This window comes from Heterocephalus glaber, unplaced genomic scaffold (assembly GCF_053883595.1).
Source record: "Heterocephalus glaber isolate CG9 unplaced genomic scaffold, H.glaber_assembly_v1.0 deba00001572, whole genome shotgun sequence".
NCBI lineage: Eukaryota > Metazoa > Chordata > Mammalia > Rodentia > Bathyergidae > Heterocephalus > Heterocephalus glaber.
Window position 1 is genome coordinate 16,891,058 of NW_028258357.1, and position 25,388 is coordinate 16,916,445.

A 25,388-nucleotide genomic window follows, 5' to 3' on the forward strand; every position below is an offset into this window, starting at 1 on the left:
CCATAGACTGAACCCTCTGAAACTGTAAGCCAAAAGAAACCTTTCCTCCTTTAAATTGTGTGTGTCAAGCATTTGGCCCTAGTGATGAAACAGCTCACTAAAACATCACACCTGCCTAAGCAATGTCACCTACTGTTAAAAAAGAAAACTCAAAAAGAAGGAGGTAGGAAGCCAGAGACTTTGCCCAATATTCAAATTTTCAATTGTGACTCTTCATAGTTTTGTTGAATATCCTTGATGAACAATGGTCCAATGTGGCTGAATTTGACCTGGGGAGGAGGGCTGGAGGAGGAAGGAATTGAAAAAGGAAAGAAACTGGCAACATTTCTGTGATAAAGGACACTGCCTTAGGTTGCCGGTAGATAAATGAGATTTTGACCATACAATAAAGGTATCTTCCTGAAATAGTCAGGAACACTGGACAGCACAGACATGAATTAAATAGTGGCCCTCTGAGTGTTAATTCCTTGGTCATAGCTATTTCCATCATCCCTGAGGAGACAGGAGGCTAGCAGGAGAAGGAAGCTCAGGATATATATATAGTATGGAGGTCAAAGATCAGTTAAGAGAATAATGCAGGGGGTATTCATCAGGAACTCAGTCTGCCTCATTCTCAAGAGACAACTCTAGAGCACTAGGCTATTCTAGTAAGCCCTGAAAAGTCAGGAGTCATAATGATAACAATGAACTAGAACTAGACAGTGGGAAAGGTTGGAACTGGGAAAGGTGTAAGAAGGGAGTGAAAGGAGTTAATGAAAAAAAAATAAAAAAAACAAAAACCAACCAACCAACAAACAAAAAAGGAGTTAATGAAGATACACTGAGATGTTAAGGTCAAGTTTAAATTGTGTCTTCCCAATGGTTAGCTTCATAATGACACATTGAAGGATTTCCATTCATAATTTAAGAAACATCAGGATACCCTACCTGCTGAGGAAAGACAATAGCTAGGGTCCTGAAGAGACTTGGTTAGTGGCTTCAAACCCTGATTCCTTATCAGAATGACCTGGGTTAATTGACAATTCAGAGTTTGGGGTCCTGCCTCCAATATCTCTGCTTCACTAGTGGGAATCAGGCCAGGTAATTCCTGCAAGGGTCTTAAGAGGAATCATCTGGGGCTGGTGACCTTGACTTTGTTAACTGTGGGTTTCTGTGTTCCTACTTCTGACGGTGCTTCTGCAGCATCCTTTGTTTTTCCTTTTCCAGTGTAGAGATTCTTAATTTGAGTTTCTGGGGCTCAGTGCATAGGGTCCAGAGAGTCCAAATCCCCCCTGAAATTGTATGTACATTTCACGTTTTTGAACTCTGTGCAAAGTCTCAAGGGCAACTGTGGTCACTCATGGGCTTAGAACCGCACTTCAACAGTCCTACCTGTCTCCTTCCTGCCCTTACCTAGGGCAGCTGGCATGTTGCTCTTTGCTCTTAGTGGACAATGTATTTTTCTTCTATTCTCAAACTACATTCAACCATAAAACGGAGGATGAAAAGACAGGATAAATGTCACATTTCTATTAAAATTAATTTCCTTTGAAAGGATATGCTGTGACAGTTTTCATAGGATCCTGCTGTCTCAGCTACTTTCTTCTTCACTGCGACACCGTACCCAATACCCAAACTTGAGGAAGGAGAGGTCCGTTTGGGCTTACAGTTACAGCTCACAGTTGGATGGTACCAAGGCAGGCTGGCATGGCAGAGGGGCATGGAGGAGGAAAAGCTGCTTACATCATGGTAGCCAGCAGAGAGGGGAGGGAGAAGTTGGGGATGGCTACATACCATTCCACATCACACTCCTAGTCATCTGCTTCTTCCAATCACACCCCACCTCCTGATGTCACTTTTAGTTATAGTGCCCTCATAATTCAGTCACCTTCTAACAGCCCCCCTATAAGCTCATGAAGCTCTTGGGGGGCATCTAAATATAAACCATAACATTCCAACCCTATCTCCAAAGACTCACGTGCATCTCTTTAGGCAAAATACATTTAGTCCATCTCTAAGAGTTGCCAAAGTCCTAACAGTTCCAGCATAGCTGATAAGTCCAAGTCTAAAGTCTCTTTTGAGACTTGAAATTCTTAGCTGTAAACCCCTGTAAAAATAAAAAAAGTCACATACTGCTGACATACAATGGCACAGGATAAATATTCCCATTCCAAAAGGGAGAAATAAGGGGATGGAAAGAAATTGGACCAAAGCCCAGTAGGACAAACATTAAACCCATAGTTCCATATCCAGCATCCGAGGCAAAGATGTGAGCTCCAAAGGGCTTTGGTGGCCCCACCCCTACAGCATTTCTGGTTGCAGATATCATGGCCTCTCTCTCTCGGGGTGGCTTTGTTCATTGTCTGCTGCTTTCTTCACCCAATGTTCCATGTTCCTGGTGCCTCTCATTTCCTGGAGCCTCCACTGTACCTTTGATTTTATTCTCAAAGCTTCACACACTGCCCTCTCAGGGGCATACTATCTGGCCTCCCAGACCATCCTCTGAAATCCAGGTAGAAACCTCCATGACACCACAACTCTTGCATTCTGTATGCCTGTAAAATCAGGACCACATGGATGACACCAAGGTCTGCCACCAACTCAAGCAGTAGCCTGGCCCCTTGTATCATGACTGTAGAGGCCTCTGAGTCCCTGCATGGCTGAACTCTGAGAAACTCTTTCCTAGCTGGCACTGAATAAGCTCAGTTTCCTGGAGTTCTCTTCTCAAAGGAAAGTCTTTTCACTTTTGCAACTTTGAGCCTACAAATGATGAGGTCTTGCTAGTCCTAAGGATGCCCTCAAGTCATCTTTCTTATTGTCCTGATGTAAATAACTTGTCTTCTTTTTAATCTTTTCAACAACAAGCTCTCCAATACACCAATTTTTCTGGTGCTTCCTTTCTAGTGAAGCTGAAAACTTAAAAAATCATTTAGTTGTGCCGTTTGCTCTTGATTCTCAATATAAATTTGGCTAAAGCTTACAACAGTATCCATGCCACAGACTGAATATGGGGCTGAAATTTCCTGTGCCAGATTAATTAGCCCACTGCCCTTAATATCAGTGTTCTGCAAAGTCACAGGACATGAGCAACATATAGATAATTTTTTTGCCACAGCATGACACATATGGTCTTGAGTTCAACTACCAATGGAGGTCCCAACTGAAACCTCCATGGCCTGGTCTTTACCATTTACATTTCTGTCTTCATTCTAGTTTTCTGAACTCTGACCAGAATCTCCTATCAAGTTCAGCCTACAGCATTCTAGGGCTTCTCTAGCCAGCATCTTCCAACCTCTCCAGACTCCTGCCATGAACCAGTTCCAGGGGCTTCTGAACCACATGGTCACGTAGTGTCACAGCAATGATCACAGTACTTCTCTGGTACCACTAGGACACAACATCTGACACCCAGAAGTGAAAGGAGAAGAGGTTTATCTTGGCTCTCATTTCAGTCCATGTTCGGCCAGACCTAAGGAAGAAACAGCATAGCAGAGTGGCCCGGTGGAAGAAAAGCTGCTCATATCATGATAGGAAGCAGAGAGAGAAGGGAGGAGCCAGGAATGGAGCATACCCTTCCAGGCCACACCCCTAGTGACATGCCTCTTCCAACCGCACCTCGCCTCCTGACATCACATTTAGCTCTAGTGCCCCCATAATTCAATCACCTTCCAAAAGCCCCACCTATGGTTCTGGGCACATAGGGTTCTTGGGGGGATATCTAGATGTGAACTATAACCTCTGCTCTCCTCTTTTTAAGTGAGAAACTTGAAAAATCATCTTATCACCAAATTTTATTTTCTCCATCTTCTCCCAGAAGCCTACCCCCTGGGTGGACCTTTTTTTTAAAAAATTGCCCAGTCTGGCCTTGAACTTGTGATCCCCCTGCCTTATCCTCCCAGAGTTCATCACTATGCCTGCTGGACCACGTTAAGCTTTGGCCCAATTGTGTTACTTTGCTTCTCTGGGTCTTTTGTTCTTATCATGCTCCACTGTCTGCAGAATAAAGCCCTGACTCCTTAGCCTGGCATCTGCCCCCTACATGTACAATCTGCCTGCCTCCTGCTGTTCCCCTAATTGTTCCATGTTCTGAGCTAACTGTGCTCCTTGCCATTGTCCAAGCCTGTCGGTGCCTCTTCCCTCTGGGGCTACATACCATGCCCTCCTTTTCTTTCCCATCTGTCACAATTTGTCCTTGTTCAAGGCCCTTTCTTCTCTCCATCCCTCAGCCAGGAATTTCCTGTTCTCCAAATATCAATGGTGCTTGGTTCATATGGGTTTTATGGCATTTGTCACATATTGATTTATGTTTTATTATTCATGACTCCTGTTTTTCTTCTTTATTATTAGACTCTGAACATTTTCATAGCAGAACCCTTGTTGATTTAACTTTCTATCTGGTATATTGCCTGCTGCAGTATCAAGCATGCAAAGGACCTTTAATAAAATATGGTGTATATATTGAAAAATCTCGCTCTGCCTATTTAAATTCAGAAAAATAATTCTGTTTGTCTTTTTGTCTGGTAAGCTAAGTTTGGCCATGGTTTGAGACCTGCACATGAATTTCATTTATTTTTGATGAATTAGAAAAGCAGCCTGATGGCTTCATTGAAATGTGTACTTTTAAAATTAGTTATGTGTTTTTGTTCTGCACAACATTCTTATGCATCTTGTGGTATTACAGCATTATTTCCCTCTTTTGACTGGTGATCTTATCAAGGTGACAGGTTAAGGAGGAGTAGACAGGGAACAAAACTGAACCCTGGACTCGAGTGTTTCACTAACAATTTAGGAAAACACAGCATTGAGTGTGCTCAGAATAGAGTACAAATGTTTTCATACACTGCCAAAGACAATCAAGGTAATCTGATGGGTTAAAAAGCTTGATTTAGAATAGTCAGCATGGATAATGAGCTATTTGAGATGATCTCTTTCACCAGCCTATTTTGGCTTTGCAGGCTCATTTTTCTCTTTCTGTCTTCTAAGTAAGGATGTGCCTGTAGTTCTGTTCCTCATTCTTTGTCTCTGACCTCTAGAATCCAGGACCCTCAGAGACCTGTCCTTGTCTCATGGTTACATTTATCACCACCTTGCTAGTTAGCTAACATCTTTGTCTGTACTGACTACCTGCTGCCTAATCTACACTTCTGATCTCTTAAGGTTTACCAGATGTTTCTCCTTGAAGTTCAGCCATCGCTTCGAAGTCCAGATATCTAAATCCAAACTAATCATTTGATTTCTGGCCAAACTAAGCACTATCTCAATATACACTCTCCCCTTACCATTCTCCTCATCATGCAAATTCAAAATAATCGTTATCTTCAATTTTTTATTATCAATGTTTTACTAATTTTCCTTCAAAATATCTATTATGTCCATTTGAGAATATGGCAATTTTCCCCAAGGATTACATTTTTGTCAGAGCCTTTCACTGCATACATGTTCCTTTCTTTCTTTTTTTTTTTTGGTACTGGGGATCGAATTCGGGTCCTTGCACTTACGAAGCAGGGGCCAGAATCACTGAGCTAAATCCCCGGCCCGCATGTTCCTTTCTTTCCATTACTATCAGTATATTCTCAGGCAGTATCTGTTGTCTCATCCTTATATTATTGTAATAATCTCTACCAATTAATGTTTCTAAGACATAAATTCAAAGATGCTACTTCTCCCTAAATCTCCTTGGTGTCTATTTGATTGTGGTCTTTGGCCTGGCACAACAAACTTCCCACAATCTGGCCAACAGAGGTTTCTATCTTTATAGTTCAATCTTCCACAATATACATTTTTAAAAGGAACCCTAGGCACACTGTTCTATCTCCTACCCCCTATCCTGGAATGGATCTTCTGCTGCCTGGTTCTGGTACTCAGCCTACTCGTCCAGTCTAGCTCTTCAGGTCCTTCTCATTCTTCAAGGCCCAACTCATTTCTCATCTATTTGATACGGCCTTTCCGAAATATCTAAATCCACACCTCCAAAGGTCTTTTCCCCTCATCGTCTACATCTTTGCCACTCAAGTGTCACCATAGGATCAATGACAATGGAACTATCTGGGAACTGAGAGATACAGAATCTCAAAGATGTACTTTGGGCATGCTGCATCCATGTCAAGAAATCCTGATGTATCCCACTTACAGGGGGAGATAATAGTACTTAATCCAAACACCAAGTGTGGTGGATTAATTAATGGCCATTTTGAGTGGGAAAACCCAGCTGAACTGAGTCAGTGTGGTTCTGGGAGTAGAACATCCATCTGAGGATTGCTGCCAGAATGGCAGAAGAGGAGAATGGGAGAGGAGAGGAAGATACTGTTGATTTTCCTGGAGAAGCTTCCCGAGGCTAGTTTTCCTCATGGGAACTCCGCTGTTCTTGTTGTTGGAGGAGCTCGGGTCCTTGCTATCACCAGGGATAGCTGTTCTCTTCAGGAGAGCTCTGGTCCTCACTTTGAGCATCACTTCCTGGCTCTAACACAAATCCCTCAGCCTGGTGGCACAAATCCTTCACCCTGCAGGCTCAGACTTTCTAGCTTCCACCACTGGACTCTGGGCCTTCTCGGTGCAGATCCTTGATACTGACTTGCACGGCACATTGCCATGGGCTCAAGGCCTGTAGCTAGACTCATGCAGGACCTTGCTGTGGGATCCAGGCCCTTGGCTGGATTCCTCGGATCTCTATCTCATGGACAGATCTCTTGCACTATTATGCATTTGACTATTTGGGTGGATATTATAAAATAATCCTATAAATTATATGCCCTGTATTAAATCTATTCCCTTGCAAATCCTGACTACAACACCAACCTATAATTTATCTGTACTTTTCAGGGTCCTTGAAGTCTGGAACATGTTTTTATTTTTCTTTTGCATTTTTCTCAAACATGATTTCATAGAGAATAAGTGCTTGGAGGATACATTTTATCATCTATCCCTTTCTTTTTCTATTAAGGGGAAAAACTCCCAGACTTCTGCACTCCAAGACTGCAAGGCTTCAGTGGATTCGACCTGCTACATGCTCAGGTGTGGCCAATGTGAGAGTAAGACGAGGTGAGGGCTAAGGAGGTCATCAGGCCAGGACCCTCCTCCCTCGTGAATGGGACCAAGGCCCTATAAGAGGGGCCTTAAACAGCCTCCTCGCTTGCCGCTTGCCTCTCCGCTTTCTGTCAGATGACCCTGTGGAGGGTGGATGCAGCCCTCACCAGTCAACCAGCCTGCCTGTGCCTTGGTCTTAGAATTTCTAGCCTCTAGAACTGTGAGCAAGAAATTCTTGTTCTTTGTAAATTACCTAGTCAGTGGTATTCTGTTACAGTGCAACAAAATGGATTGAGACATTAGCCTTGGTTGTTGCTTTGATAAGGGTAGGTTGATGGATTCCATCTCAGTTGTTAAAGAGAGCAGTGCCAGGTTTTTTACCTATGGATCTCCTCATGCTCCTGAGGCACTGTGAGCTCTCTGCCATTGGAGCACTGCTGTAGTCAGGGTTTACAAGGGAAATAGATTTAATACAGGACACATAGTTTATAGGATTATTTTATGACATTTACCCAAAAAGTCAAATACAGAGAGAGGAGTGCAAAAGATTAACTGCAAACTAGAGGCCCAAAGAATCCAGCCAAGGGCCTGGATCACACAACAATGTCCTGCACAAGTCCAGCTACAGGGCTAGAGTCCAAGGCAGTGTTCTCCATGAGTCCACCCAGTGGCCTAGAGCCCACGGCAATATCTCTTGCTTGTCTGTATTGAGGATCTGTACCCCGAAGGCCCAAAGGGCAGTGCTGGAAGCCAAAAAACCTACACTGGTGGGATGAAGGATTTGTGCTACCAGGCTGAGGGATCCACCTTGGAGCCAGGAAGTGATGCTCATGGTGAAGACCAGAGCTCCCCTGACAAGAACAGCCACCATTCCCAGTGACAGTGAGGCCCCAAGCTCCTTCTCTGATGAGAACAGCCAAGTGCACATCAGGAAAACCATCCACAGCAAGCTTCTCCTAGAAAATCAACAGGCAAGATCTTCCCCTCCAGTTCTCTTTCTATGGCTATTGACAACAATCCTCAGGTGGGTCTTCCACCTCCAGACCATGCTGATTCAGAGTTAAAAGTTGCCCATTAGTTAATACACTACAAGCACCTTTCTCTTTCCATTACAGCTCCGTGCACACTTTTCTTACCACCGGACAGGATGCTCTTGGGGACAGAGTATTTCATTCATAGCTCCATTTTATCCAGGGCACCTCGCTCATCTTAAATATTTAATAAATATCTCTTGGTTGGATTTGTAAAATGAGTACATTGTTAGGTAAATAAATAGTAGAGATGAGATCCAAGCCTTTATTGGACATTTCTTATAATGGACAACTAGCCTACACTTGTCACCATATGCTACACAGCTCTCAGATTACTGAGAGGATTTGCAAAAGCAGAGGTCTGCTTCTTCATTTTAACTCTGTTGTCACAATATCTCAATTTTTTAAGGCATAAAGATGAGAAATACTAAGCCTGAAAGTAGAAACAAAAGAAATATAAGAATCTTAGATAAAGGGTATATTATACTCAAATGATTGTGACTTCAAGAGACTTTCAGATGAATAGAATTTTTTCAAGTGTAAATGTCTCCATATTCACATTACAGAGCATTCACCTTTAACAACTTTGTCGAACTAAAGAGTGGTAAGGAAAATGGCTGTGGAACGAAGTGGTATTTATGTGGCTTGATGGCACAATTTCATTTTGTGTCTGAAAAACATATGGAAATTTTTCTGAGCTGAGTGGAGTAATGCCGACTTGGTAGCAATATTGTCCATCAGTTAATCAAAGAGAAATGGAGGAATTCAATATGGCTGAATAGAAGAGGATCCATGTTGGTACTACTCAGAGAAAATTACTAAAAACACAGGTAATTGGAAGAAAAGGGGGATATACATCCTGATGCCAAAACCAATCTGAAACAGGAGACTTGTAGATCAAACAAAACATAGGTATAGGACTTTATAAAATGATTATCCAGTTCACAGGGCTCCCTGTGAGTTTACCATCTGAGTACAGAGTGGGAACCACCATTTCCAGGAAGGCTCCCTCCCCCCAAAAACCAGAGAGACTACAGATGTGTGGCAAACTCACATCCACACAGGATGGATCTGTGATATATGGCCCCTTGCCTCTTTTGCTTTCCTGCAAGCAGAGGACACTGCAGCCTGGCAACAAATTTCCCCAGCACACACAAGGGTGAGTGACCTGGAAGCTTCTCCCTCCTTGATGGGCCACCAGTTTGTTTCTTGTCATGTGTCATAGTGGCTAACTGGAACCTCTAGCTGTTGCTAGAGGTACAAGGTCAGGTACCAGCAATGGCATTGAAGACAGTGAGTAGAAAAACATGACCCATCCTGCCCTACGACTGGCTCAGGAGACTCAGACTGTGGATGTGGCTGTGATCGGCAGTGCAAGCCACAGTGGTGGGACAAGGAGGGCGGTACGTGAGAGGGGCCAGTGGTGTGGAACAGAGGAGGCTGTGCCAGGTCCAGGAGGGGCCAACTGTACATGGGACAGGAAGCAGCCTTGGCCATCACTACTGCAGCGTTGGCAGAGTTACCCAGCACAGATTTGGGCTCTGATTTGGACAGGACCACAGAAGTTTAGGCACTAGAGGAATGGTTTTTTCTTCCTTCTCCCTTTATTTGTTTTGTTTTCCTTTTTCTGTCAGTTTTTTGGGGGGGGGGTTGTTTAAGTTTTGACTTCTATTGTTTGTTTTGCTTGTCCTATTTCTCTCTTTCCTCAACTGTCTTTCTTGATTTTTTGATATTTTCATGTGAATGAACATTGTCACCATCTTCCTGGTTTGCTTTGATATTCTTTTGCTTTCTTCTCCATTTGTTCTCTCCTGTCCTCTTCTCTAGGTTCCCAAAGCTTGAGTGATCATCCTTGCTTCTACTATATTTCTCTTCTGTTATTGCTCTGTTTTGTCCTCTATAATCCACCCTCTTCACAGTAAAATCACTCTACCAATGGGAAAATCATAGCATACAAGATTCTGGTTTATGTTGAATGTTGTTATATAACCATAGATCTTGCTCCTATGGTTAAAGGTACCAAATTAGCATTTATTGCAATTTGTCAGTTTCCAGGCTGTGCTTGATGATATTGTTATTGTTAATTATACTACTTTAGCCAGGATTCCATACCTGTTGTAATCAGCTGTTCACCCTTGTATGACAACACTGTGATTGTCTGGGGTCATAATCATCACCATAGTCCAGTACCAAAGGACTGGGAACTGAGCCAAATAGATAGCAATTTCTTATCCCTAATAAATTGGGAAAGTAAGATCTTGGGATAGACACAAAGACCAAGATCCAGCTATACCTAGAAGACATCTCTGAGGAATAGACATTTCCTAGAGAAGTCTTGATACTAGTGATAAAACTACCTAATATAAAAAAACTTCACATCAACAAAGAAAGCAAATTAAAATAAGAAAATAGAAATGACAAGATGCAGAAGCAAAATGCAACCACAGACCTCCAGCCCACCCAGGAGAAATCCAGGGGACAATGAGACAGAGGAAGTCAGAAGCCACTCACTGAAATTTTCTGAAATGATATCAGCAGGAGTAAATAAACAGATAAATGAGGCTATAGAGAAAATCAGAGAAGAAATAATCTCTAAAAAAAAAGATGATGACCATAATGAAGGACCTGTTCAGCAAATCTAGAATAGACATAGATAAAAGAAACAAAGGAGCTTAGGAAAATTATGAAAACCATGAATTCCCAATATAGGAAAGAAATGGAGTACATGAAACAGATTCAAACAAATATCCAGGAAATTAAAAATTCCACTGGAAGTTTGCAAAGCCAAATAAATGAAAGTGAAGACAGAATATCAGACCTGGAAGACAGGATTGTGGTTAGTGATTATGAAAAGAAAGATCTCTTAAAAACAGCAAGGGTTTGACCAGGGATTTAGCTCAGTGGTTTCACCGCCTGCTGTGCAAGCACAAGGACCCGAGTTTGATCCCTAGTGCCAAAAATCAAAAAACAAAAAAACCCAGCAAGAGTTCATGAAAAAACAATCCAACAGCTGTAAGATGATGCAAAGAACAACAGCATAAGATTGATTGCAGTCAATGAAGAAGCAGGAGTCAGTGCAAAGGACATTAAAAAACCTGTTCACAGAAGTAATGACAGAAAACTTATAGAGCAGGGTAAAGAACTGAACATGTAGATAAGTGAGGCATATAAAACTCCAAGTAGCCATGACCAAAATAAATCTACATCAAGGCATATAATAATCAAGATTCCAGGAATTCAGCCCAAGAACAAAATATTAAAAACTGTTAGAGAAAAGAAACAAATCACCTATAAAGGAAAGCCCGTCAGAATCATAGGAGACTTTTCAACATAAACCCTTAAGTTAAGGAGAGCTTGAAGTGAAGTATTTCAAGTCCTGTAAGAAAAAACTTCCAATCCAGATTGATGTACCCTGCAAAACTCTTTCAGAATCAATGGAGAATTAAGATACTTCCATGACAAAGAACATCTGAAGAAATTCATGACCACCAAACCAGCTCTAGAAAATGTTCTGAAAGATATTTTAGAAAGAGATAACAAAGACCACAATTCCAAGAACACCAATAAAAAGAAGCCACCAGGCAAGGCAAGCAATTAAACAGAGGGAACCAACAACAGGAAAGTAATATAATAAGGATAAGCCAATACATATCAGTAATAACCATCAATGTAAATGGTCTCAATTCACCAATCAAAAGAAACAGACTGGCAGAATGGATCAAGAAATAAGATCCAGCTGGGGATTTAGCTCAGTGGTTTTGCTGCCTGCTGCACAAGCGCAAGGACCCAAGTTTGATCCCTGGTACCAAAAAAAAAAAAAAAAAAAGATCCAACAATTTGCTGCATACAGGATACATATTTAAGTCAAAAAGAAATTCATAGACTGAAAGTCAAAGGATGGAAAACAATACTTGATCCAACAGGAACCTGGAAAAAGTAGGAGTAGCTAGTCTATTTGCAAACAAAGTGAACTTCCCTTTCTTTCTTCCCTTCTTTCTCATATTTGAGTGATTGAGATAGAATATTCAAATGTTCTATCTATAAAATAGATCTAGAGTAGCCCCAGGGACATCACAGCCACATAAAATCCTCAGATGTACTTCACTGTGCAAAACAGCAAAAAACTGGAGGAGCAGAGCGCCCCCCCACCTCCCCCCCCCCGTGCCGAGGAGGTGAGCTGTGCAGGTGCCAGCAGCACCACTCTCCCCCACCCCAGTGGCTGTGCTGAGACAGTATCTGGATCCACAGCACAGAGGCGCAGGGGGTCATAAAGGGCATTGTTCTGAGCTCCAGAAGACAGAGCAGAAGTGAGCAAGAGAAAGAGGGCCTCTCTCAGGCTCTTTGATGAAAAGGGAAGCCCATTGGAAAAGTGAAGAAAATCTCTGCAATAAAGGCACAGCAGACCACTGTAGTTGCACACTGAATTAGGCAGGATGGTGTGTGACTGCAGTCCCAGCCCTCTGGACAGCTGAGGTAAGAAGGTCACATGGTGGAGTCCAGCCCAACCAATTTGGTGAGTTAGTGAGATCCTTAGTGGGTATCTGGAGTAAAATGTCTGAGGATATAGTTCACTGAGGAGATGCAGAGTACAAGCCCCAGTAATGCAAAAGTGAAAAACTAACAGATATATGATAAATAGATAAAAAATATTCATAGATACTTAGATAAAAATAACAAAAGAAGTGGCCACTGATTTATTTAGTATGAAGAAAAAATGGCTGTCATGGGCGGAGACAGTGGCAGAGTCCTCACAGTCCCGGGCCTGACTCTCCCAATGACGCAGAAGGTTATGGAAGAATCAGATAGAGACCGAAAGCATAGAAGCAAAGTTGTACTTTTATTCAGCAAGCATGCAAGAGTACAGCTGCCTTCTTGCAGAGAGACAGGCAGGGGTGCCCAAAATGGAGGCACCATAACAGGGGGGCTCAAGATGCTGGTTTTATAGTAGTTGGGGCCTATCCCGCCTTTGGGCTGAGGGCATCCCAACTTGATTGGTTAATGATTAACTTAGCTCGCTACTAGAGACTACAGGGAAGGGTCTTTTCAGGGGCCCTTTACACCTTAGGGCCAAGGTTCTTTTTCCTTTTGATCTTAGCAAACCAAGCTTTGCAGGGTACAGCCTGAAGAGGAGGTGCAGCCTCAGCAGATTGTCAGGTTTTTTTGGTGGTTAAGCCTCTTCTGCCAGCTATCTGAACTCCTTTGGGGAGGGGCTCATCTCTCCCTGCCTAGGGGTCTCTATCCCTACAGGGCTATAGGCTTTTCTATTACATGGAGACTCCGGTTGTGGAACCCCAAGACATGAGCTCACTTCCTTGGCAACATCTCCAAACAGAACTTGGAACCCTTGCTAACGGGCATCACAATCTCGTAACTGCTGTCTCCCAAGCTCACTTGGCCAGAGACAGTCAACAGTGAACATGCTGAGCTGCTTCTCCACTTTGAGAGGCTGCAGCCTCAGGACCCCAGGTAGAGAAAGTATCTGTGAAAGATTAAGAAGATGGCTGACTCCATCCAGAGGCCACAGGCCATGCTGCAGCAGCCGCACGACTGTCACAGACACCCCAGGGAAGGTCTCCCGGGAGGGACCACTAGTGACCTACCAAAATCAAGGTACCCCAGTGAAGTCTCCCTAAGCCCAAATACCAATGGCACAGAAACTGGGAAGAGCACGGGGCAAGTATCACCAGGCCCAGCAATACCCAGTAGCTCTGGGCAGGCCTCCCCAGAGCCAGGCACAGAAAACCTAGAGAGTCAAAGTTTAGGGTGGGGAGACCAGAGTCACAGCCACCGGCCCCCGAGAGACACTGAGAAGCCTGATGTACATCCACCCGGGCCTGCCCACCACTACTGGAAACAACTTCACAAAGAGCCTTGCAGAGTTCTGGCCAGTGTGGTCCCTGCAGGCAGTCAGGCTGCTCTTGTTCTCTGAGCCCTGCCTGCCTGTTTCCCTGGGCAACCAACCCATCTATGGTCCCTTCTTCCCAGGCACCTCCACTACCCACACCTCTACCCGATCAGCCCTGATTTTGGGGAGAGACATCATGACAAGATCTCTTGAGAATTCCATCCCCTTTGAGGGCCTGTGTGATAAAGATCCAGATGTGTGGTGTTTGGACAATAAACAGCTTTTCACCACACACTGGGTAGAGGAGGAAGGAGACCTGTATACTGTGTCACCTCAGTTGGAGTTAGAAGAGGCCATTAGGCTTTCTGAGCTAAAGAAAGATTCTGAGCTCTTAATTCATTCATCGCCTTGCATACCAGAACATCCTAAAGTGCCTTGTCCAGGAGAAGAGAAATCCATCCACCACAGAGCTGCAGGCCACTGGAGAAAGCTGTATTATGCAAATGGCCACACTTTTCAGGCCAAACGCTTCAGCAGGCGAGCTCACTGTGCTGTCTGCACAGACCGTGTATGGGGACTTGGCCACCAAGTGTATAAGTGCACCAACTGTAAACTCTCGGTTCACAAGAAGTGCCACAAACTTGTCACAATTGAATGTGGGCAGCATTCTTTACCAACAGAGCCCAGGGTGCCAGTTGATCCATCATCCATGGCTTCAGACCCTGCACACACAGTGATCCCACATAACCTTTCAACTCATGAGGCTTTAGAACAAGTTGATGAAGAGAATGAGTCAGGGAACACCAGGGAAGGTGGCAATGCTTCATCTGGTCTAGGTCTTGAGGACTTTGACTTGCTTCGAGTGATTGGCAGAGGAAGTTATGGGAAAATACTGTTAGTCCAACAGAAAGAATCAAATCATATGTATGCAATGAAAGCAGTGAAAAAAGAGCATGTCAACGTTGATCAGATACAGGGAGAGAAGCACATTCTAGAGCAGGCATTCAATTGTCCTTTTCTAGTTGGACTGCATGCTTGCTTCCAGATGGAAAGCAGACTGTTCCTTGTTCTAGACTATGTCAATGGGGGAGATCTACTGTTTCATGTTAACCAACAAAGCACCCTTCCTGAAGAACATGCCAGGTTTTACTCTGCAGAAAACAGTTTAGCAGTCAACTACCTTCATCGGCAAGGAATACTTCACAAAATTTTAAAATTAGAAAATGTATTACTGGACTCAGAAGGGCACATTAAACTCATCGATTTTTGCTTGTGTAAGGAAGACTTACAGCCAGGAGACACAACCCACACTTTCTGTGGCACTCCTCATTTTGTGGCTCCAGAACTTATAAGAAGGGAAGATTACAGTTTCAGTGTGGACTGGTGGAATCTTGGAGTCATGATCTATATCATGATGATGGGAGAGTCTCCATTTGATCTTGATGATAGCTCTGATAACCCTTATGAAAACTCACTCAATCGAGCATGTCTTGCAAGTAATTTTGGAAAGAGACATTGTCATACCTTGTTTTCTGTCTGTACAAGCTGCAAGTGTCCTAGAGGGTTTTCTGAACAAGGACCCAAAAGAATGACTGGGTTGTCATCCTCACAGGGGCTTTGCTGATATTCAGGAGTATCCATTCTTTCAAAATGTGGACTGGGACATGATGGAGCAAAAACAGGCGGTGCCTCCATTTAAACCAAGTATCTCTGAGTGATTCGGTTTGGACAACTTTGATCCTGAATTTACTAATGAACCTGCCCTACTCACCCCAGATGATAATGATGTCATGAGGGAGCTTGATGGATATGAATTTGCAGGTTTTGAGTATATCAATCTTCTTACAATGTATGAAGAAGAAGGGGTCTGATCCTCATCTTTCAACTATGCATTTTCCTTATGTTCCCATTTAATGCTTGGAAAAACTTGTTACCAGCCTAGATAGAATTAACCATTTCAGAGATGTCTGGAAGCTAACTTTAATTTATAGTTTTGAAGCTATATTTAGATGTAATGCTTGATTCTTATAGTCTATAGTAGAGAATATGGAATTTTTTGTTCATAGATTACATTTTTATGAACTGATTTAAATAACAATGAGGCAATCACTTGTTAAGCACACTTGTATATACATTCCATTTGTTGAGTGGGACATAATGCCTAATATTTTTTATTTTTATTTATGATACAAGAAAACAATTTGTCTTTTCAGTAAAATATCTCACCTATGCTAGTTTCTCTCCAACCACACTTTTGAAACTGACCACCTTTTGGGGTCAGTTTATATAGACTTCAGGAAAATCCAAAAAATACCAACAATTGTGAATAAAAACACATATACTTGTATTTTTTTATATGAAGAAAATACAATATAGGACTACAAGCTTTGGAAAGGTAATAGTTCTCATGAAATGGGGCATCTAAAAAAAAATTAAAAGATAATTTATTAAATGTTTATAAATTTTAAATTGTTCTAAATTTAAAACTAGACCATTAACTAAAATTAAATTAAACTAAGATTGTATCGTTATAACTTATTTACATTTAAATGATGATGGTTACCTTTCACATCCTTGGCATAAAAATGATACTAAAACAGAAGGATGATATATAGCATCCTAATTTTAGTTAATGATCTAGTTTTAAATTCAGAATGATTTAAAATTTGTAAACATTTAAAAAATTATCTTTTAACCATTTTTAGATGCCCCATTTCATGAGAAATATTACTTTTCTAAAGCTTGTACTCATGTAGTGTCTTTTCTTCATATAATTTAGTTTGAAACTAATGAAAACATCAAAGGAAAATGTTTATAGACATTCTCCTGTTCATTTCCAAGGCATGTACGTTTCTCTAAATGCCTGGAACTTGTTTTAAAACAGAAAGCAGTATTCACAACATAAACTTATAGAGAATTCTAACATGTCAGAAATATGTTTAGGATCTTGCTTTTAAGTGTTGCTCTTTTCCGTAGGGCAATTCGGAGTGTAGAATAATCACCCAGGGTGTTTGTTTACCATGTTTATTACTGAGCCCACATCAGAACTCTTTTGGACTTTTGAACCTCAGTTTGAGAAACACTTTCTTCAAGATATTCTTTTGTCCTCCAGTTAAATAGTAGAAAGTGTGTTCATGGTATAATATTTTAAGATGTTACAAGCAGAAATTTACAACTTTATGAACATTTTTGAACAAATTTTACATGAATAACTTCATTAGATACCTTCCTTGTTTCCCTCAACAAAATCTTATCAGTTTTCTGCCAATGATATCCAAATGATGAGCATTTTTCTTTGTTGAAGTTTTCACCATTACTCAGGGTAGTCTTTTGCTTTTCAATTTTGTAAGTAATAAGATTAACTATATTTTATAGAGAACTGCATTACAAATATGTTTTCAACTATTTTTGTAATATTTAAGTGTTATGTCAGTTCTTTTTATGTCATACAGAAATTGTCTCAAAATACTCTTTAGGGGAATAAGTCATTTTATAGTCAGAATGGTTGACATTCTGGTGTTCTAAAAAAATTTATTTTGCACAATCCTGTGGTCAGATCATTTTATGCATATGCAGCTTGGGTTAAATTTCAAGTACTGTGTTCAGCACTGGTATATTTACTGTATAAATTTGTTTTGTTTTGATTTCTGTCATGTAGAACACTGCCTTGGTCATCATAATGTAATCTGTGTTGTGTTCTTCTTTTTTCATGTTATAGCCTTTTAAAACCATTTAATATAAATTCAAAACAAAAAAAACAAAAAGAAGAAAACCACATCCTTAACTTATATTTTGACCTTAACATGTAGCAAGTACATACATTTGGAAACTTTTGATCATTATAAGGTCCATATTTTACCTTGTATGAAATCTTGATGTAATGCATTTATCATTATATTAAAAAACAGTAATGTGTCAAAAAATAGAACTATTCCATTCTGGTACTGTTAAATATAACAAGGATAAATCACTTATTAAAACAAAAATCTTTTCATTGACCTTGTATTCCAATGAAACAAACAAACAAACAAAAAAGACAAAAACAAAATAAAGAAGTGGGATAAATGATTAGTTCATGATATGAAGAAAAAAATTTGATAGCAAAAAATTAGAGAAAGTTGTTTGGGAATTGAGAAGGCATTTTTTAAAGTAAGAAGTTAGAGAAAACTCTCTTTATGAGTGTGAAATTTAGAGAAAGTCAGTTTAAAGAAAGACCTGAAGGAAGTGAATGGAAGAGAGTAGAACAGCAAGTGCAGGGGCATGAAACGAGCATGTGCTGCAATGTTCAGGAAGATCAAGAAAGGTCTGGAGTTTGTATTATAAGGAAGTAGGGGAAAATGACAGGATGGATAAGTTGAGATCTTATATCTTAGGATCTCCTTGGCTTTAGATTTAGAAAAGCCCAAATGAAGATAAGGATGGAGGGAGGAAGGACAATTAGAAGACTTCTGCAATAGTACAGTCAAGAGATAATGGTGGCTTGAACCAGAGAAGCAGCAGTGAAAGGGATGAGGAGCTCTTAGATTCTGGATATATTCGAAGCACAGAAGCAACATCCAGCAGCACCTAGCATCCAGGACTCAGCCAGTCAAGATTTCTGGCATGAGCAACTAGAAAGATGCTGCTGCCATCAAGCTAGATGGGAAAAGGCTGAGGGAAGAGAAGATTTTTAGGGAAGATTAGGAATTTAGTTTTGGTGATGTTGAATTAGATGTATCTTTTTGACAAGTGGAGATGGTGAGGAGGTAGGTGGATATTTGTGTAATGAATAAGCAGCATGTTAATCAAATGTTTTACTCCTGCAAATAGAAATCAACATTTTTCTTTACCTACTTCTTCATAATGTGACGCATTTTGAGAAGGGATGTTGGAAGTTTGATCCTTCTGACAGGGCCCAGCTTGGAAATCTGACAGCCTTGAAAGTTCTCCAGAACCTCCACACATGTAGAATGGAACTCATTCTTTCCTTCCGAGCCGGGTCCCTCTCTGTGAATGCAGTGGATGATAGCACCAGGCATGTAAACCAAAGCCACACTTCCTTTCTTCTCATTGTTCAGCCCATGTCTACTGGTCCCCAAATCTTATCAACCCTACTCCATGCCATCACTAGAGCCCATCTTCCCCTTTGTGTTTCCTCTGCTGCTTTTTTATTTTGGATTATGTTTTCATAGTCTGACACCTCGATTAAATGTTAATCTTCTATCGATTTCTCAGTCTCCAATCTATTCTTCATATAGCTCCCAGAATAATTTTTTAAAAATATAAATGTTGCCATGTTACGCTTCTGCTTAAAAGTTTTTCAAAGGCTTCCTTCTGTCTCTAAAACCCCAAATTCTGAGTTTGGCTCACAATGATCATCATTATCGGACCCCTGCTGTATTAGTCAGATTTTTGTCACTGTGACCAAATACCTAAGAAAGTCAATTTAGAGGATGAAAGATTTATTTTGGCTCATGGTTTCAGAAGTTTCAGTTCATGGTTGGATGGCTCCAAGGCAGAAGCTTCATGGTGAAAGGCCATGAAAGAAGAAAGCTGATCAACTCCTGGCAGTCAGGAAGCAAAGAGAGGAGAGAGCAAGACCACAGGAAGGAAGGAGCTAGGGACCAGCTGTAGTACCAGGGACATACCCCCAGGACCCTCCCTAGAAATGTGATTTACTAATCTCCTATGCATCAAGCCAATCAAGTTGACCTACTTATCTCTCAGATTTATTAGGACTATTCTGCATACATATATTGGCTCTATTCATGGCCATATTGAACCACCTGTTGTTAATCAGTTATTCATTTAATCTTCAACTATAGGGTGCTTCCTATGTTACATGCACTGTGCTAACCTCTGTGGAGACAAGACTGGACACAGCTGACTTAATTCGTGCTCCGGTGCAACCATACTTTTTCAATTTTTATGCCTTTGATCTTTGAACTGTCTGCCTTGAGTTTACCACAGCCTACCCCTTCCTCCACTCCACTGCCACTTCCTCCTCCTACCAGGCACTTAGAGAACACCAACTCACCTTTTAAGATTCAGCTCACATCATTTCCTCATATTAGCATTTTTCTTCACCTCCTTCTCGCTTCTAAAAATGTTTCCTCCCTCAAAAGTTATTGTTGAATAACTTAATAGCTCTAAGAGTGAGAACGCCTCTAAATACATTACAGGTGCACTTCAGAATATGGTGTCTTAACAGGAGACTGTAGCTCAAGAAACATGACTTCCTTCTTAATCTTTGGAGGAAAGTCTCCTTTCTCTGGATTTAGCCCATGGGCCTTGGGCTCTACATGTGGGACAAGTAATTGTAAAATTGCTGCAGAGTGAGTGAATCTAATTGTACTGGATTACACATGCAATGGACGCTCCAGAATTTTTATAGAGTAAGGCCTTAGTTGTAGCTTAGTGGCAGCAATCTGGTTGATAGTGGTGCCAGTGAACTTGTCCTAAAACTCAGTCTGCGTAACAAGTTTACCATCTAACTTAGATTAATATGCATAGATTTGTAGTAGCTTGGTGGGGGACTGGTAAAGATGAGGGCTAGGGCTGGAGATACAGCTCAGTGGTAGTGCTTGTCTAACATGTGTAAGGTCTTAAGCTTTGTCCCTAGCACCATAAAAAATGGGGGCTAAAGACTTCCACATTTAAGCCATCCCTTAATGCTATCGCTGTACAGAAAGATGGTGGAATGACTGTTCTGCCCTTAGCTGCAGCTCCTGGAGCAAGGAAACAGCATGGGAAAGAAAATACATGGGACTCCAGTACTTGTAAATTGGTGGGGTAATGAGGATGAGGACCAAGAAAGGTAAAACCTGTCCTCAGTTTTGGGTTCTCATCACCTAAGGAAAGCTTCAGAATCCCAATGGGATTCATGCCCACACTGGTGGAGGTACAGTGGGCTGAGGAATCTTAGGTACCAGCATTCTAGTCTCTCTCTCCCCACCCTCAGGTATACACACATATCCACATTCATATGACTTTAAAAAGCTCCACTGGAGAATAAGTATATTTTATAAATATGCAATAATCCTAGACTAAGGATTATAGTCAAAAATCCTGAAAGAGCTTCTTAGTTCCCCTCTTTTGGACTTAGGAACAGTCTGTATGATGGCATCTATCTTGTCACAGAGCTGTGAAAATGGAAATCTGATACCTACTTGCCCTACTTCTGGGTTGTCAGGTAGTCAACAACCCAGTTAAGGTGCTGAAGCATTTTAAGGAAGAGTACCAAGAGTACAAAGTCACTCTGGCTGTGATTAAAAACACAGCCAGCAAACTGGCACTGCAGGGTGAAACTTCCAGGGTGACTACAAGCACATGTCTGATTACCCACACGAACACACAAATATACCCTCCAAACATTATAAGAGGATTAATCCTTTCCTTTTGTATTGTATCGAACACTTAAACATAACATTACATCCATGATTGTCAATCTCTGTTATAAAATCATATTAGTATTTATAAGCTGTTAACACTTTGATTTATAAAAGAGACAATTTGCTGCATGGAAGAGCTAGTACAACCACTGCTAATTTGTTTAATTTATTTAAAGAGAGGCCTGCTCTGTTAGTACTTAAAACATAGTTATGGTTACATGTAGGTGATTACTTATTAATTTGCCACATTTAGAGGTATCAGTGAGACATTTTATAAATTAAAATCACATCAAGTAAGGAAAATATCTTGATTATGAAGCCTCATTAGATGATGATTATGAGTGTCTTGTTTAAAATTATAATAGCTAACAACTCCTGTGGTTATCCTTTATAAATAAAAGTTACACATAATATGGGAAGGGATGGAATATAGCAAACAGTCAAGTAATAAAGTGTTGATTCTGAAACTTTAAATAAGATTGCTATTGACCTGATGAATGAAAATTTCATTGCAGTAAATGTTTCATGCCTATCAGTTTCTATTACTGCATGACAGCAATTTTACTGGCGGTGTACAAGAGATAAATTAAATGCCATGGTAGGGGAATGTCCAGGGCCCTACTGATGAGTTTGACTTACTACTGGTGACTGCGAAGTCTTTCCCTGCCTCTGTCCCATCTCTGTTTGGGAAACAGAGCCAGAGACTTCTGGATGTGCCCGAGACCTACGCCAGGTTGGGGTGGGGAGGTCCTGCCTATGACCTGGTAGAGGCTGGAGGGCAGGTGCCTCTTCCTGCTGGGGTCACAATCCATTTTAGCCCAGATTCAGACATCTGCTCCAGGCCAATCACTGGGGGAGGAACACTCTGTTAGAGGATGATAACATGGGTTCTGGAGCTGGATTTCTTTATTCATCCTTTCATTCAAAGAATTATTATTGCTCTCTGAGTGTGAGGCATTGTTCTAGGTTTGGGGAGTATAGTACTGGTCCTGGCTTCAGGCACCTCCATTCTAGTGATCACTTAGGTTCAAATCCTAACTCTGCCTCATTCCTTTGAGCAAGATGCTTGCTATCTAAACTCTAGTCCCCTAATTTGTACCAGATTCATGTTTGCCTGGAGAATTACCCAAGGCAATGCACATAAAGTACCCACTATCATGCCTAGCACATTGCAAATGTCAGTTATTTTTATAGTTGGGCGAAAAGTCAAATGCAAGCTATATTTATGCCATCAATTTAATTAGTTGTGAATGTAATCCATTATTTGAAATGACTCTGACTTCTATGCTTTTTAATCTAGTCTGAGCAGCATTTACAATATAGTTATGAGCATATAACAATGGGAATACTATTACTTGTCTTCCTAATAATGTTTTGCTTTTCAGATAATACACATAAAATAAATAGCCATACTCCTCTCCCTTCAGGGTACTGAAATTAAGAATAGAGGCCTATTTTTCTGAGAGATGTATACATGTTGTATGAGACACAAAAATGGATCAAAAAACCTTAAATACATATTTTTTAAACATCAAAGCTGTGGCACTGTGTTGGGCCAGGGAAGCTTAAAGAGTAGAACTTTGCTTTTATTAGAAGTTTCATTCTATTTTATCGTTGAAGGAACCTAAGAAAAGGACACGAAAGTCAGGTTGTCAAAGTCTAATTACTATTGAGCTGTGTGATGTTTCTTAGTAATCAGGTTAGTTGCATCAAAAACAAGAGGGCACCTTCAAGTGCTGAAATGAAGATCCCAGATCAATCACTTAAATTATGCACTCCTTTATCAAAATACCCAGGACCCTGTCCGGGCTGGAGACGGGTTGACACAATACCATGCTGCTCCCAGGGGCCACTGATTTGTTTTCCTCTGTTGGCAGTCAGGCCTCACCTGAAGGCAGAGGAGGGTGACTCGCTCTGCCTGGCTTGGACCGGGGATGGGGACACCCTAAGGCTATTTAAGAAGGTATTTCTGGGAAAACAGGAGGTGGCACTAGAGAGCTCATGGTGGATGGCCGAGGAGGAAGTGGTAATTCCAGCTGCTTTCCAAATGAGGAATGCTGACACAAATGGAAGCCTGACACACCAAGGCTGGGATCTGTCAGGGATTTTTTTTTTTTTTAAAGCTCCTTTCCTCCCCTGGTAATTCTAATGTAGTCAGAGGTGGAAAAGGCCAGTAGTTCCCAAAGTGTAGTCACCAGACCAGGATCACCAGGGCATTTGTAAAAATGGACATTCTCAGACCCGATCTCATGGCGACTAAGTCAAAAACTTTCCTGTGGAAACCAGGAGTCTGTGTTTTAATAAGCACCCCATGATGTTTCTGATGCATATTTAAGTTTGAGAATCACTGCTCTAGATAAGTCATGTCAGATTCCCCCTCCATAAAAAAGAAAAGGCAGGTAGGCAGGTAGACACCATTCAGGCTGGGAGTGCACGATGGATCCCTTTTGTCCTTTAGTCACCCCTCGCCCAACGCAGCCTTTGAGAGGGGAAAGGACACAGCCTTCCATCTTTCTCTCTCTTCAACCTGCTAGCGGGAATCATAGAGCCAAGAAACAACCCAGAACTCTCGGTTCCAACGAGGTCGTATGATTTGAAATAAAATTCGGAGACTAATAACGGAAAGCTGTCTGACCAGCACAGAAGACAGTTGGCCTGGTACCTAGGAGGGAGGTATGTACAGGGGTAAGGGCTTTCCAGACCAGGAAAAGAAAAAAGAAAACTGGAAAGAAAAAGAAAATGATCAAAACTGAACTCTGCTTTACTTTATTTCACGAAAGCAGTGCTTTTTGGGCACGGTTCTGATACGTGAATAGAACTGAATGATGTCCCTGCGGAGGCGAGCGCTGCCTAAGAACGCGTCCTAAGGATGCAGTGACTCTGGCCCCCAGAACGTTCTCTGGAAGTTCCCACTCTGCAGAGGCTGCCCGGATGGCGACGGATTCGCTTACGGATTGGAGCCTGGCTCTGCTGACTGAGGGTCAGAGCACAGGAAGTCGCTCAGTTTCCCTGGCCCTCCAATTTCTCAAGTCGAAACTGACAGAAACTACCCAGAAGAACTGAAATGTCAAGCTCATCTGCACGGGACTGGGAAGAGGGCCAGGTGCGACGGCCAAGCAGGACGGAAGAAAACTGCACAGGCTCGTGGCGTCACCTTCTGGTAAATGGGCGGAATGAAGCCTAACTGAGCTTGAACACGGAGAAGGTTCATTACCAATTGTGGGTCGCACACTCGGCGGACATTTTCTGTTTGTTTCAATTGGCTTTTCCTCTCCCTACTCATCTGTTCTGCAAAACCGCTGCTTCTACAAACCAATCATCAGAGTAAATCAAACGAATTCCCTGTATATGAATGGAATTCTGTAAGTATGTAAAGATACTCAACCAAACCCCACACGGTCGCTTTTGTGGAACAGAAATACTTTTTTTTTTTGGTTACTTTAAGTTCATTTTATGAGGAAACAAATACCACAAGGGATCACTATTTTAAACACAGATTGCACTTCAGAGAAAGTGTCTGGTAAACCTTCAGGGGCTGTAAACTGGCTACTAATTTCATCCGATTTAAGGGTGTGAAAGCGTTTCTGGGAATGGCCGTGTGGATGTCAGTAGGTTTGGGCAGAGAAGCAGGCCCTGCTCTGTGCACCTGCTATTAAAGCGATAAGGTAACTCAATGGCCCAGGCTTATTCTAACTGCATAGAAGGCTGTTGTGGCTTTATAAAAGATGAGATTTTGGGGAAAGAAAATGAGAAACAGTGAGTCATTCACAGACACATAACCAGCAATTTGAAGGTGATGTTCAGATCATTTGATCTTTACATCACCTCCTTTGTTCAGTCTCATTCCAGCCTCTGAAATTTTCCCAGGAGCTATTTATTACTCTGTTCCATCCAGGTGCTCCTGTGTTCAATCACAGCCCTCGGCTTCTCTAATGGAGTTTTGCTTTCATGACAAGTAAAAAGTTTTTCTCAATATATGTTTGTATTTTTTACTTCCTCATACAAGTTCCATCATTTTTCTTCATTCTTTACTGTATTTTTCTCTAATCTCTTCATTTACTGTTTGTTTGTCAGATTTTCATGGTTTTTACTCCAGTTCTTATTTTTCTCCTCACCCTTAATGTTATCCTGTAGAGTGCA

At 41.5% G+C, this 25,388-nt stretch overlaps 1 protein-coding gene and 1 pseudogene across 25 annotated transcripts in view; one reads left to right on the forward strand and one right to left on the reverse strand.

Moving 5' to 3' along the window:
* The window catches only part of Anks1b (ankyrin repeat and sterile alpha motif domain containing 1B), a 1,083,815-nt gene that overhangs the window by 191,782 nt on the left and 866,645 nt on the right, over positions 1-25,388 (reverse strand). The gene's annotated exons all lie outside the window — the stretch shown is intronic.
* On the forward strand, positions 13,425-16,356 carry LOC147823596 (protein kinase C iota type pseudogene; annotated as a pseudogene).